This window comes from Cupressus sempervirens, chromosome 3 (genome assembly GCF_028749045.1).
Source record: "Cupressus sempervirens isolate cs-2001-9-10 chromosome 3, ASM2874904v1, whole genome shotgun sequence".
Lineage (NCBI taxonomy): Eukaryota > Viridiplantae > Streptophyta > Pinopsida > Cupressales > Cupressaceae > Cupressus > Cupressus sempervirens.
This window is the reverse complement of record NC_143120.1, coordinates 311,934,226-311,948,005: the sequence shown is the minus strand read 5'-3', so window position 1 is coordinate 311,948,005 and position 13,780 is coordinate 311,934,226. Positions and strand designations below refer to the sequence as shown.

At 36.1% G+C, this 13,780-nt stretch overlaps 1 pseudogene across 1 annotated transcript in view; it reads right to left on the bottom strand.

Annotated features, from left to right (window-relative positions):
- The window catches only part of LOC149566230 (biotin carboxylase 2, chloroplastic-like), a 51,841-nt pseudogene that overhangs the window by 20,869 nt on the left and 17,192 nt on the right, over positions 1–13,780 (bottom strand). The window contains exon 4 of the transcript XR_016362147.1: positions 384–474. The product of XR_016362147.1 is annotated as a biotin carboxylase 2, chloroplastic-like (transcript). The remainder of the gene's footprint in view (positions 1–383; positions 475–13,780) is intronic.

Genomic DNA, 13,780 nt, shown 5'->3' with positions numbered 1-13,780 from the left:
TTTTTCTTCATAATAGCATTAATCATTTTAGTGAATTCCATAGTGATTGCTATATGCCGTCTCTTATTGCTAAAATATTGTCTTAAGGTGGCATATATTTTCCCAAGATATGCTTTCTGTATATTTAACTGTATGTGCATTGTATTTAATCACAATTGACTACTCGACAACAAACCAAAGTTGCATTGGTTTATTCATGTTGTTCAATACACTTCTGATTATCTAACATTTCATTAGAAGGAATGCAACCATTAGGTATTTCAGAAATTCGCAGGAACGGTGTAGACACTTCCAGCAATTAACAGCATATGATCAAGAATAGTTTTTCTTTAATTATTTAAAATATAAAAGGTCATACTAGAAACAAGAATAGCAGTTGGTACCTGCAACAGTTTTACAAATTCTCCTGGTTCATTTGCCAAGCGCATTCCACGGCCTCCACCACCTACAGTTGCCTTCAGAAGACAGAAAGACCTGTATTATCCATCTAAACATAAATCAACTGTTAGTTTGCCTCTCTGAAACCTTAAAATGTTGCAATCTCGCAGAATTTGTTCATTAAAGAAAGATACAAGGATGGCCTAGATAGTCAGAGATCAGGAGATGTGCATCAAAATGTGAATAGTTTTTTCCTTTTAATGGATTTAGATCAGAACAAGAAAAAAATAATGCATGGAACAAAAACTCAAAACAAGCAAATCTTGGATGCCTCAATAAACCATAATATGATATGCAAGAATGTCTTCGGCTGTTATTTTGTGCACTGGTGCTCATTTCTTTTGGCGCTGCCTCCCCCATTGTCTAGACATATGTTATGCAACTATTCCCTATCTATAATTATTTCTTAAAGGCATTGCTCACGCTTAAGACTGTAATGCTTTATTGACTATTCTATTGATTTAACAAACAAATAATGTTTGAATAGTCATAACTCTGTTACAAAATTTAAGAGTATTTCGTCTAAATGGTATATTTTATGCCATAAGAATAATCCATGTCAGTACATTTCAACTTATATAAATATTAGCCAAACCCCAAGCAAAAGGGTAATGTCTTCAATATTTAGAATCTTCTACAGAAGCATATTAATGGGGTGTGTGCGTATTTTCTATTGTTTAAGTGGTCTAGCCCACCATTAGTAATACATACAAAGCAAGGAAAAACCCAGTATGGTCATGCCAAAATGTATTATTGAAACCGATATTTTAATTTCTTCATTTTCATGAATGTTTACCTGAGATTTTGTTCAGCATTTTGATGATTTCCTGTTATATTATTGTTCTACAGTTCTACTAGAAATCGCACCAAAGAGACACATTGACCACCACCATTAAGGTCATTTGTTTAGGTCACAGCTAAGTCGCCACAGTTTCTGGGCATCTATATTCCCCCTTTTGTACAAAAGAGGACTTTTCTCACTTCATACTCTACACATTGTTCAAAATTCATAAGTTTTAAGTTTTGTGTTTTGCCCTCATTATCAAGCTCAGGGAAAAAAGGGCCCTTGCCTATCCGCTTAACACAGGATGCCTTCAAAATCCCAAAATGGGCAACTAGAAAAATTCCCTAAAAAACCTTTTAGCAGGTTAGGAAATTCCTTGTAACTCCATACTGAGATATATAACCACGTTGCTACACTTCTATTGAGCCATACTCCTTTTTAACTTATTAGCTTTTTAAATTTTCTGATGAACCGTTAACATAGCTGTAAAGATAAGACGCAAGGAGGAAGATATCAAGTAGCCAAGCATTTGATCCAAATTTGAGGAATATGGACAATCCTTAAGATCAAAATGCCCAAAACACCCTAGACACTGTCATTTGCAGAAGATGTGCAAAAAAAGTAGGGTCGAAATGCCCAAAAAAGGCCACGATTTTGCACAAAAACAAGCTCACAAAAAATGTCAAATGCAGGCCTAAAAATGCCAAAAAGCCAACCGTTTTTCAGAGTAAGTTGGTCGCACTGGCAAGGTAAAGGTAGATGACACACGAGTTGCAGGAGAAAAGCCACCCAAAGGAAAAATATATGGAAACCCTAGATGGATTTTAGAAAAATATACTTGCAAAGAAATTTTTGAACATAGCATGGAAAACAATGCACCCAGAAAAAAGAGAGAATGACCCAGTGGAGATCTACAAAAACCCACCAAGAATCTACAATAAAGAATTACTAATGGCACGAAAAAAAAGAGCTTCAAAAGAAACCTTAGCGGTTATTATAAAAACCAAAAAAATGGCAGATTTGACTGTAAAAAATGATGGGAACAAAACTGTTGGACAAAAATCAAAGACAGAGGGTTTAAAACACCATAGACACTGCCGTTTGCAGAAGATATGCAAAAAAACGTCAAAATGCCCAAAAAAGGCCACGATCAGCATTAAAGGATAAGTTGCATGAACTTGAATCTATTAGTACATTGATCAAATGCAATCATGCATTAAAACAAGGTAATTTAATTGATGCACCAGTTGTAAGTTTGTAACTTGTAATTCTATAGCTGGACCAAAGTTATAGGTAGAAATAACTAAAGCCAAAAAACTGTTTTGGTTTACAAATGAATGATGATTGGGATTGTGTGGGTTGCTAGATAACCCTTTAAAATATTTGAATATATACAAGGTGGTGATTGCATCTTCTACTTCATGACATAGCATTTCAACAACTAGGTGATTAATCTTATGGGTGAGCAACTCAGTGATTAGGACTAATTGTTTGAAGGATATCTTGACAGATAATTTTCTTAAGTGGTATCATATATAGATAGTGTAGAGACCTAAATCCGATTAATGATTTCAAAAATCAAATTTACCTCTCTTAGGCATTTTAACTAAACATTATTATTTAATTAAACTAGGTCAATCCCCTAATTAATTAATTATAGTCCAATTGATTAAATATGCAACATTGGTAATTTAATAATCCCCCTTCTTCTATTAGTTGAAACAAATACCTCTACTTGATTTAATTAATTCATTTAAGCCGCTCCTCTATTTTTGAATTGAATAATCCTATTTAATCCAATTTGAGCACATGGCTCCTAACTTTAACAATCCTCGAACCAACCCCTATACCATACAACCCATGGTTCTAACACAACTCAACCCAACCCATTCACACATACTAAACTCATTTAATTAGTTAATTACCCTTGATTAACTAATTAACCCTCCACTCATTCTCTCTCCTCCCACATGCCTTTTTCCTAATCCTCCCACTTGCCCACTAACCCAAGCCTAATACCATCCTAAACATTTGCACAACTCCAATGCAAGGATTAAGATATCCTAAACCAAGCCTAAGTCAATCTCCCATCACATCCTCTCAAATCTTCAACCATATGCATTTAAGTCAACCTTAAATGCTCTTACACATCCCTTACATCCTCCTACGCATTTGTCCCCCATTCCCACTTCCCAAAATGATCACAATCCTCAAGGCCTCGCCTTTGGGACTTGAGACAATATGTGCCTCTATAACATATCTTCCCAACCCCTTATGTCCTCTCAACCTCTCTCTTTGTGACACTTGTCACAAAAGCTTATGAAAGCATAATCCATGTGCTCCCCTCAAAATGCATCCTAGCTCTTCTTACACTTCCAATCTTGACAATTCATTCCCATCCCCTCAAGCCTATATTTTGAAGCCTCTTCCTTTTACAAATCATCCACCATCTAGAGCAATGTCATGATACCATTTTGAATCCAAAGTAATAGAAAAGCATCCTTACAATGTCAAAGTCCTTACTCACCATTGAAGCTTGAGCAGAAACATTTTGAGCACACATCCATCTCATTGGACAAATCCACTCAACAAGGGAGTTCTTCATTGGCTTAAGAGGTTTGCATACCCTTTGGCCTTTTGTGAGATTTGCTCTCTTTTCATTGTCTAATCTAGATGTTTGTTCGGGTAGTGTTGTTGAATGGAATAGTAGTTTAGTGCATTCCTAGTTTACGAGCTATTTTCGCTCTCACATATAGATACATGTAAGCATATGAATCATAAAATATCATAAATGTACTATAGATAGATAGAATAATAGATAGATGCATTATATAGATCAATACATGTAGTATATAGATCAATAGATGTATATATGTATTATATTTAGTTACATCTTTGTATGTATGTATGTATGTATGTATACATAAAATTATACATGCATCTATATATAGAATATCACTTCAGAATCTGAGATAAATCATCATTCCTATTTATCTATATAAATGTGTGTTTGTGATAGAGAGACAGACAGACACAATTGTTGGCATGAATGTTGATGATATTCCTATGGGGGAGTGTATTAGCATCGTTATAGACATGATTCAGAGCTTATGTGTTGCATTCGTGACAGTGTTTGTCAGTGATGTCAACATACTGATTATTCTGTGAAGATTGGTAGAGTTACAGAGGTAGAAGAGTTTGGCGCAGTTTGAGGATTGAAGTTCAGATTATGCGTACATAAGGTTATGTTCTAAAGTATGTATGGAAATATAAAGATTGGACAGAGTTATTAAGATTTTAGTGAAGGCAGCTTTCAGACAGCATTTCTAGAAAGCAGTACTGTTGTTTTTATTCTATCTTCTCACAGAGATGGAATTGGCTTGAGCGGACTAAGACAGAGATTGAAGACATGTTAGAGATTCCTTGGTTCAGAGGGCATAATCTAAAGATCATCGAGTGAAAAGTTATGAAGACTGTGAGCTGACAGTTTGTGTGTAATTTTGTATAAAGTGTACAATTGTAATGTAATGCGTATTGTAATATCTTAAGATGGCTCTATATTATTATTGTAAATTGGAAAAGCCTCAAGGCCAACTCAATAACTTGTTTTAGGACTTGGTATAAAGGAAAGATGTTTTCCTTGGATGTAAGGTGTGGACATGTGGTCATATCTTTGTAATATATCTATTGTGCGAGCTTGATATGCGAATTTGTGAAGATCTAAGTAGAGTTTGGCACGGTTAAGGCACGGTGAGTTTACAAGGAACTGTATTTGGTAACACAAGTTACTCATTGGACAACCGTTGTTTCACACTATATTATTTGGAAGGAATAGTACATAAGCTATTTGGACAGTGGGTTCAGTGGTCTTCCTTTCAACTCCTAACAGGGTTGGAATCTTCTTACAAGGATTCAAGGTCTCCTAACAAGGACTCATATGTATTGATTGTATTTCATTAACTCCTAATAGGGTCTATCCTCTAACAAGGAACTTTTATATTAGTACATCATTTCTGTGTCTCCACCGAGGTTTTCCCTTTGATCAAGGGTTTCCCTAGTTAACATGTTTGGTGTTATTGTGCATAGTTATCTTTTTATGGTTGTTGCATCTACTGTTTACATGTGTCAGAACTAATAAAGATATTGAGAGTTGTTTTAATTACGTAATTGATTCACCCCCCCAACCCATTATTGAGAGTTGTTTTAATTATTTGGAAGGAATAGTACATAAGTTATTTGGACAGTGGGTTTAGTGGTCTTCCTTTCAACTCCTATCAGGGTTGGCACAACTTCTAACAGGGTTGGAATCTCCTTACAATTCAAAGTCTTCGGATTCAAAGTCTCCCAACAAGGACTCATATGTACAGATTGTCTTTCATTGACTCCAAACAGGGTCTATCCTCTAACAATGAACTTTTATATTAGTACATCATTTTGTGGGTACCATCCCCACTGGGGTTTTCCCTCTAATCAAGGGTTTCCCTAGTTAACATATCTGGTGTTATTCTGCATGGTTATCTTTTTATGGTTGTTGCATCTACTGTTTACATGTGTCAAAATCAATAAAGATATCGAGAGTTGTTTTAATTACATAATTGATTCACCGCCCCACCCCCCAGTTATCTTGGTGGACTTTACTTTCTAACAACAGTATGGTGTGCTTTGCTGAGACTGAAGCCACAAGGCAATTTCCAGCTTGTGGTTTCACTGATGCATATCACATGAAAGACCATCCAAGGAATGGTCAGCGTGAAAAAGCTGGACCACTTATGCAGGGTTGAAGTGAGATTCTACCTCTCTTGCTGTTGTGATAGTTTATTACTGAAAACTTCTGTATTATGTTGACTGTAATAACAAGGCCTATTGAGAAAAACTGTTGTCCAAGCTTGGTATACACATAGGATGTATGAAATGATTAGACATATGGAAATTGTTAAATTAATGAAAAGCACTCAGTTACGGTCGTGTTACTTTAATTTGTTTTTTATAGTGTTTTTGTCCTACAAACAACTGATTGTTGGGATGCAAAAGTACAGGATTGATCATAATTTGCTTACCTTAAGATTGTTGGGTGTGTTGGGGCTTCAAACTGCTGCTCCACACTCCTAGAACTCTTCTTATCTTCAAGGCCAGGGATTTATGATTTACCGTCTAGATGGTAAAACAAGGGATCATTCAACAGACAAAGAAGGGTTAAAGGCCAATCGAGGAGAGTAGGTCGTCTCTCCTGCACTTAACTTAAACACAGGATAGCATTCTGAGAGGTGCTTTTAATAGTCTTCTAAATCGATTCAAATATAACATGATTATAAAAGAAGCAATGACACCAAATGTATGCTTGAACCCTATAATTGTCACTAGGTCAAAAAATAATCAGCTATCTAAAATACATCTTGGCTCATAAAACACCTTGGACATGCACCTATAGATACTACAACATTATAATTCCCTTGGACAATTTTATATTATTTCATACACAATGGCAAGGTGTAGACATGCATGCCATGATTCTCTAATGATTCAGTTAACTGCATTTTCTTGACATTATTCATAGTATATAGTAATAAATCATTAACAGCCATATATGAAACCCAAATCTACTCTACGACTAACAACGATGAAAAGACTGTTTTAATGATAATTCTTTAGTAACTCAACAATGTGGACAGGGGTCTACACCATTGGGCAATTGAGTCATGAACATAAAAGAGGAAAATGCTATCTAGAAAAATATTTATAGAAACAAATTACACTTGTATGACAATCAAATAATACATCATTTCTTGCGGACATTATAATATATAACCAAAATTAAATAACAAATATGCAAGAAAAGAATTACCATCACAAAAGCTTTGCAATGTATAGTCAATGTACGTCTATTGTTATGTTCAATAATATTGGTTATCTAGCAATGTATCAATTGTTTGTGTTAAGTTGTTTGTCACTCTTAGGTAGTTATAACCATTGACTGGTTGAAGGTCATGTTTCTATTGGCAACCATTGGGTCCTTTAAATATGTTTTGTATTGGCAAGGAAGGCAATACAATGTAGTCAAATGAACTATAATCCTTAACTGACCATCTCTGATCTTTTTCTCTATAATAATTTCATGAGTCAATACAAACATATTTTACTCCTATATTTGGTACACACTATCATCCTTATTATTATTTCATGTATTTAATTTACCAGACATAGCAATAAGCATTTGGTGGTGTTGCCTTAAATAAATTGGGTCAGATTTGAGTAATTCATGCCCTAGACCCCACTAAAGGCAAGAAGAGGCCACAGTGGTCAAATCAAGTGATCCAACAAAACAAGAATGAAGAATATTACAAGAAACATTTGAGGAAAATCCAAAAGACCAATTCCCAGTCGGAACCCTTCTCGAGAATGAAGTAATAGCAAAAACATCGACAAAAGTAATAGTCAGGAGGAAAGGAGACCATACAACAAGGAAAGAATCATACATGGAATGAGTGGCAAGAGATGGCCAGACACTTACCACTCTTGGATGAAACATATCACGACCTTGCGGGCAACTGAACTGTATAGTCAACATAGGGCAAGGAGTACAAAGAATAAAACTCTAAATTGGCGAAAAATATTTCATTACATTGAGATATATCCATATTAGGGAACCTAGAATTGGATGAAGCCAACTAAGAACCCCTAGAATGAGAGAGTATAAGAACAAGTCAAAGCCTGAAAGTACTAAAAGTGTTGGGGATGTTGGAGGTTAATGCGTAGAAGACACGTGTATGGCCAAGAGTGAAAGAGAAGCACCAAAATATAGCAATCAAAACAATCCACCTAGTTCTAGCACACAAGGGAGTAAGCATGTGAGAAAGATAGTAACTCTAGCAAGTCTGAATGAGAACTGATAGAAACTGCCAAAGTTCATGGGGAGTGGGTCAAAGGAACCTAGAAGATGTAAAAAACCATCTAGCTAACAAGTGAACAAGAGGACAAAGACTATTGGTTGGAAGCATTTCTAGCATCAGTACAAGTTATAGCCATCAACTAGTTCACAAAACTTGATGCTTCATCCACAATCTCTTGGGACGCACTAAAGAAGGCATTTTAAGGTGACTTTAAATTACCACGGGGCAACAATGAGATTGTCAAAAAAAATTACAAAACCAAACAAGGGAAACATGAGAATGTACAAGCTTACAATCATAGGCTTTGGGAGTTGTTGGTAAAGTTGCAGAACCAACCAACCCACTGACTAAAGAAGCGGTAGTTCATCAAGGGATTAATCCCTTCATCCTTGTCAAAACAAAGAATATAAGTGAGCGATGGAAATCAAGAGTAAAAAATAAAGCATCCTTCCCAGGAAAAAGAAAGACGAACAATGATGAGAGCCCCAAAACAGTAGTGACAAAGAATTTAAAACAATATAGGCCCTATGAGGAGACATGATGAAAAGATGAAAGAATAAAAGGCAAAGAAAGGAACCAATAAAAAAACTAATAAACTATGGTGTATTGAGTGCCAAATTGAAAAGCACATGAAAGGTAATAGCAATTGTCCTAGAAAGATGTTTTGTGATATTTGCTAGGTGACAGGTCATTCAACAAAGGAGAGCTCAAACAATTTGATGACTAGAAGTATGCAAGTACACACAAGAAGAGTTCACTCTATTGGAGTTGCAAAATGAATCATTGGGCGGTTATGGAAATCAATGAGCACAAAGGAAAATACGGTACAAAAGGACGTCCTACAATGTTGACAATGTAGTGAATGGGGACTCATTATGAGAGACTGCCAATATAAGAAAGACAACATACTATTATTGTTCAAATGGTGTGAACAAGGTGACTATGAAGACACACCAATTACCTAGCACAAAAGGATTTTAATATGCAAGATGTGGATGAAAAGGCAAGGCAGATCTTACAATCACAAGAGAATAGATGAAGGTGGCAACATACCCAAACTGATGCAAGAGCATCTTGGGTTGCACTGCTATCCTGCATATTTCCCTTCTTTCTTGTTGTTGCCGAGTTGCAACGTCTTGCATTGTCAAGTTTCTTAGTTGGTGTCGAGTTCATTGTGGTTGTCGAGTTCACAGTTGCTGCCGAGTTATTCTTTGGATGCCAAGCTCTCCTTGGTCACCAAGTTATCTTTTGGTCACCGAGTTCATTTGGATGCCGAGTTCCTTTGGCTGTCGAGCTTGTTTGGATGCCGAGTTTTTTTGGTTGTTGAGCTTTGCTGAGTTCACCATGTTGCACCATTTTACTTGGTCTTCGTTTGCCAAGTTGTCTGTGTACGGATTCTTGTTGGAGCCAACCTTTTCATTTAATTTTGTGATAGGTAATTGTTGAGAACCGACTTGTGGGTTGTTCTAACATTTAATATGAGAATTATTTTGTTTGTATTGCAACAGGCCGACTTGTAGCCGTACATATATTTAAGGAGGACTTTGGTAGAGTCTTAGGGAGAGAATTTAAGAAGGTAGAAGTGTAGGAGGAACAGAAGCAAGCTAAGATGTGAAGTATGATCTTTGAAGTTCGAATTTGATTGTAATGTGGCCGTAACCCAAAAGGCCTTACAGGTGGGCATGTAATTGATAATTTTGATGAATGTATGAAGGCATTCGTTCCTCTATCTCCCAAGTTTGTTGTAGTTTGGTGTTTTTTTACACTGTGTTTACTCTCGCAAGTGGTTTGAATAGTTGGGCATGCCTTTGGCCCTGGTTATCTCATCCCTCCTTGCGTCCGGTGGTATTAGAGCAGAGGTTCGTCCTTGTGGAGATTGGATCATGTCTAATCCTAAGTTGATTTGGGTTGTAGGGTTGCAAATCTGCGAATTTGACCTATAACTTGCAGAGGGTTACAATCTTGTAGGACCCTGATTGTAAAGATGGTTCAAGGTAGAGGAAATGTTGATAATGTCGTGTTGGATACATTGAGACAGATTGCAGCCAAATTAGATGCTATAGAGATAGCCCACAGGAGAGGAGCGCATCTTGGTGATGTGAGTGATGATGAAGCAGCACCAGACCCTAATCCAGAACCTGTAGAAGATCAAGATCAAGCAAAGTTGTTGAGAGTATCGTCTAGGGAAAATTCAAAACCTACTGTTGAAGTTGTTCCTTATGATGTAAAATTGGATACCAATGTTGTGTTGGATTGGATCTCTGAAATGGAGAAGTTATTTGAGTATGAAAACACTCCTGATAATAGGATGGTGAAGATTGCAGTTACAAGGTTGAAAAGACATGCCTCATTGTGGTGGGAGCATTTGCAAACTGATAGATGAAAGAGAGGAAAGAAAAAGATTAGGACTTGGGTAAAGATGGTGAACAAGGTAAAAAACAAGTTCCTTCCTGCTGATTACCAAGTTAGTTTGTTGAGAAAGATGCAAAATTTGAGACAAAGAGACATGACTGTGAAGGAGTATACTGAGGAATTCTACAGATTGGACATCAGATTTAGACATGTGGGTGATGATGTTGAGAAAATTGCAAGGTACATAAATGGATTAAAATCTGGAATTCAAGATGAGATAAGTTTATTGGAAAGTGTGGAGGAAGCATATCAGTATGCCTTGAAAGTTGAGGAGATCTTGACAAAGAGGATGAACAAAGACAAAGAGGTAGAGGTGGTAGATTCTAGAGAATCAGAGGAAGATCTTATGGAGAAGGTGTCAAATCTAACAATTCTATGCAAGATAAGGGCAAATTTGAATGGAAGAATGATGATAAAGGTAAGACCGAGTGGAAAGGTGGTGATTCCTACCGAGGAGATACTGGTTTTTACCAAGGAAGAGGTAATTCTTATTCTAGAGGTGGTTTTCGTGGTAATTGTTTCAGATGTGGTAAAGAGGGACATAGATCCTTTGAGTGTAGATCTTCTGAAAGTGGGCAAGGTAACAGAAATGTTGTGATTCAAGAATAAATTGAGGGTTCACCTAGTGGGCCTGAGGCTGGAGAAAATCTGATGGTGAGAAGAACCTTACATAATAAGGGAAGTGATGATTAACCTGTCCTAAGGAGAGGTCTTTTCAAGACTAGATATAAGATGGATAGAAAATGTTGCAAGGTGATCATTGATAGTGGAAGTTCTACAAATTTGGCATTAGAAGAATTGGTTACAAAGCTGAAGTTGCAGAGGTTGGAGCATCCTAAACCCCATTATGTTTCATCCTAAACCCCATTATGTTTCATGGATCAAAGATGAGCATAAGATATTGGTAAGTGAACAATGTATTGTGAAGTTCAAGATTGGACATTATTTTGATGAAGTGTTGTGTGATATTATGCCTACAGATTGTTGTCATATTTCATTGGGTAGACCTTGGCAGTATGATAGATATTTTGTACATGATGGAAGATTGAATCAATATACTCTTTGGGTGAATGAGAAGAAGCAAATATTGTTGTCTTTGATTGAAAGTCCAGATGAGGTTAAATGTACTACTATGGAAATTTGCATGGTTAATGGAAAGCAATTTGAAAAGAAAATGAAGAAGAATCAAATATGTTTTGCTACAATCCCTAAGAGACCGAGTTGTACCGGTAGCAGTCGAGTATCAGAAAACAGTGTTAGCCAAGTGTCAGTCAGTGGAGACTGAGTGACAGCAGAAGCTAGTAGTATTGACCGAGTGCCAATAGAAATTACAGAATTGTTGACAGAGTATAAAGATATTGTTGCAGATATACCTGATGGTTTATACCTCTAATGAGAAGCATAAGTCATTGTATGGATTTGATTCCCAGAGCTAGTTTGCCTAATAAAGCACAATATAGATTGACACCTACTAAAAATGAAGAACTTAACAGACAAGTGCATGAGTTGTTGGAGAAAGATAAGATCAGAGAAAGTTTGAGTCCATGTGTTGTACCTACCGTATTAGCACCTAAGAAGAATGGAGAATGAAGAATGTGTACCGATTCCGAAGTTATTAACAAGATCATAGTGAAATATAGGTTTCCTATGCTAAGGATGGATGACATAATGGATTGTTTGAATGGAGCAAAGTATTTTACCAAAATTGATTTTAAGAGTGGCTATCATCACATCAAAATCAGAGAAGGCGATGAATGGAAGACTGCTTTTAAAACAAAAGATGGTTTGTATGAATGGTTGGTAATGCCTTTTGGTTTGACTAATGCACCTAGTACTTTCATGAGATTGATGAATGAAGTTTTGAAAAGATTCCTAGGTAAGTTTGTGATTGTTTACTTGGATGATATTTTGATATTCAGTAAGACGAAGGAAGAACACCTTGAGCATGTTAGACTAGTTTTGCAGAGATTGAAAGAGGAAAAGTTGATGATTAATCTGAAGAAATGTTCTTTTATGCAAGAAGAGATTGTGTATTTGGGATTTGTGATTTCAGCTGATGGTTTGAAGATGGATCCTAAGAAGGTTAAAGCAATTTTGGAGTGGCCTACACCTGAGAATGTGGGTGAGGTAAGATAATTTCATGGTTTGGCTAGTTTTTACAGAAAGTTTATAAGGAATTTTAGTTCTGTTTGTAATGCTATGACTAAGACAATGAGAGGAGATAAAAAGGAATTCAAGTGGACACATGGAGTTGATAACATTTTTGAGACTTTGAAACAAAAAGTTGTTGAGTTGCTTGTATTAGCATTGCCTGATTTCAATAAGGTATTTCAAGTTGAATATGATGCAAGTGGTAGTGCCATAGTAATTGTATTAAGTCAAAAAGGTAAACCTGTTAAAACCTCTCTTTAGTGAGAAGTTGAATGATGCTAAAAGGAAGTATTATGTGTATGATCAAGAGTTTATGCTATTGTTCAAGCATTGAAGAAGTGAAGACATTATTTGATTCCTAAGGAGTTTGTATTGTATACTAATCATAAAGCTTTATAGTACTTGGGAAGTCAACATAAGTTGAATTAGAGACATATGAAGTGGGTTGAGTATTTGCAGGGTTTTACATTTGTGATTAAACATAAGAGTGGAGTCACTAACCGAGTTGCTGATGCATTGAGTAGAAGACGTTCTTTATTGACCGAGATGAAGGTTGAAATTCTTGGTTTTGATGAGATGGAGTTGTATGACATTGATCTTGATTTTTCCGAAATGTGGAGAGAGTGCAGAGCACCTAGTTTGACAGAACAACCAAGTAATTTTGATGAGTATTTTATTCAAGAAGGTATGTTGTCTAAGGGTATTCAATTGTGTATTCCTAGGAGTTCTATGAGACTGGATTTGATTAAGAAAAAGCATAGTGGTGGTTTGGCTAGCCATTTTGGAATTGATAAGACATTGAGTTTGTTCAAGGAAAAGTATTATTGGCCTCAAATGTATAAAGATGTTCAGAAGTTCGTAAAGAGTTGTGGAGTTTGTCAAGTTGCAAAGGGAGTAAGTCAAAATATTGGTTTGTATACACCTTTTTTTGTTCCCAAGAAACATCAGTATGGATTTTGTTCTTGGATTACCTAAAACAATGAAAGGATATGATTCTATATTTGTTGTTGTGGATAGATTTTCTAAGATGGTTCATTTCATACCTTGTCAGAAGACATCAGATGCTGAGCATGTTGTTGAGATTTCCTTTAGAGAGATTGTGAGATTG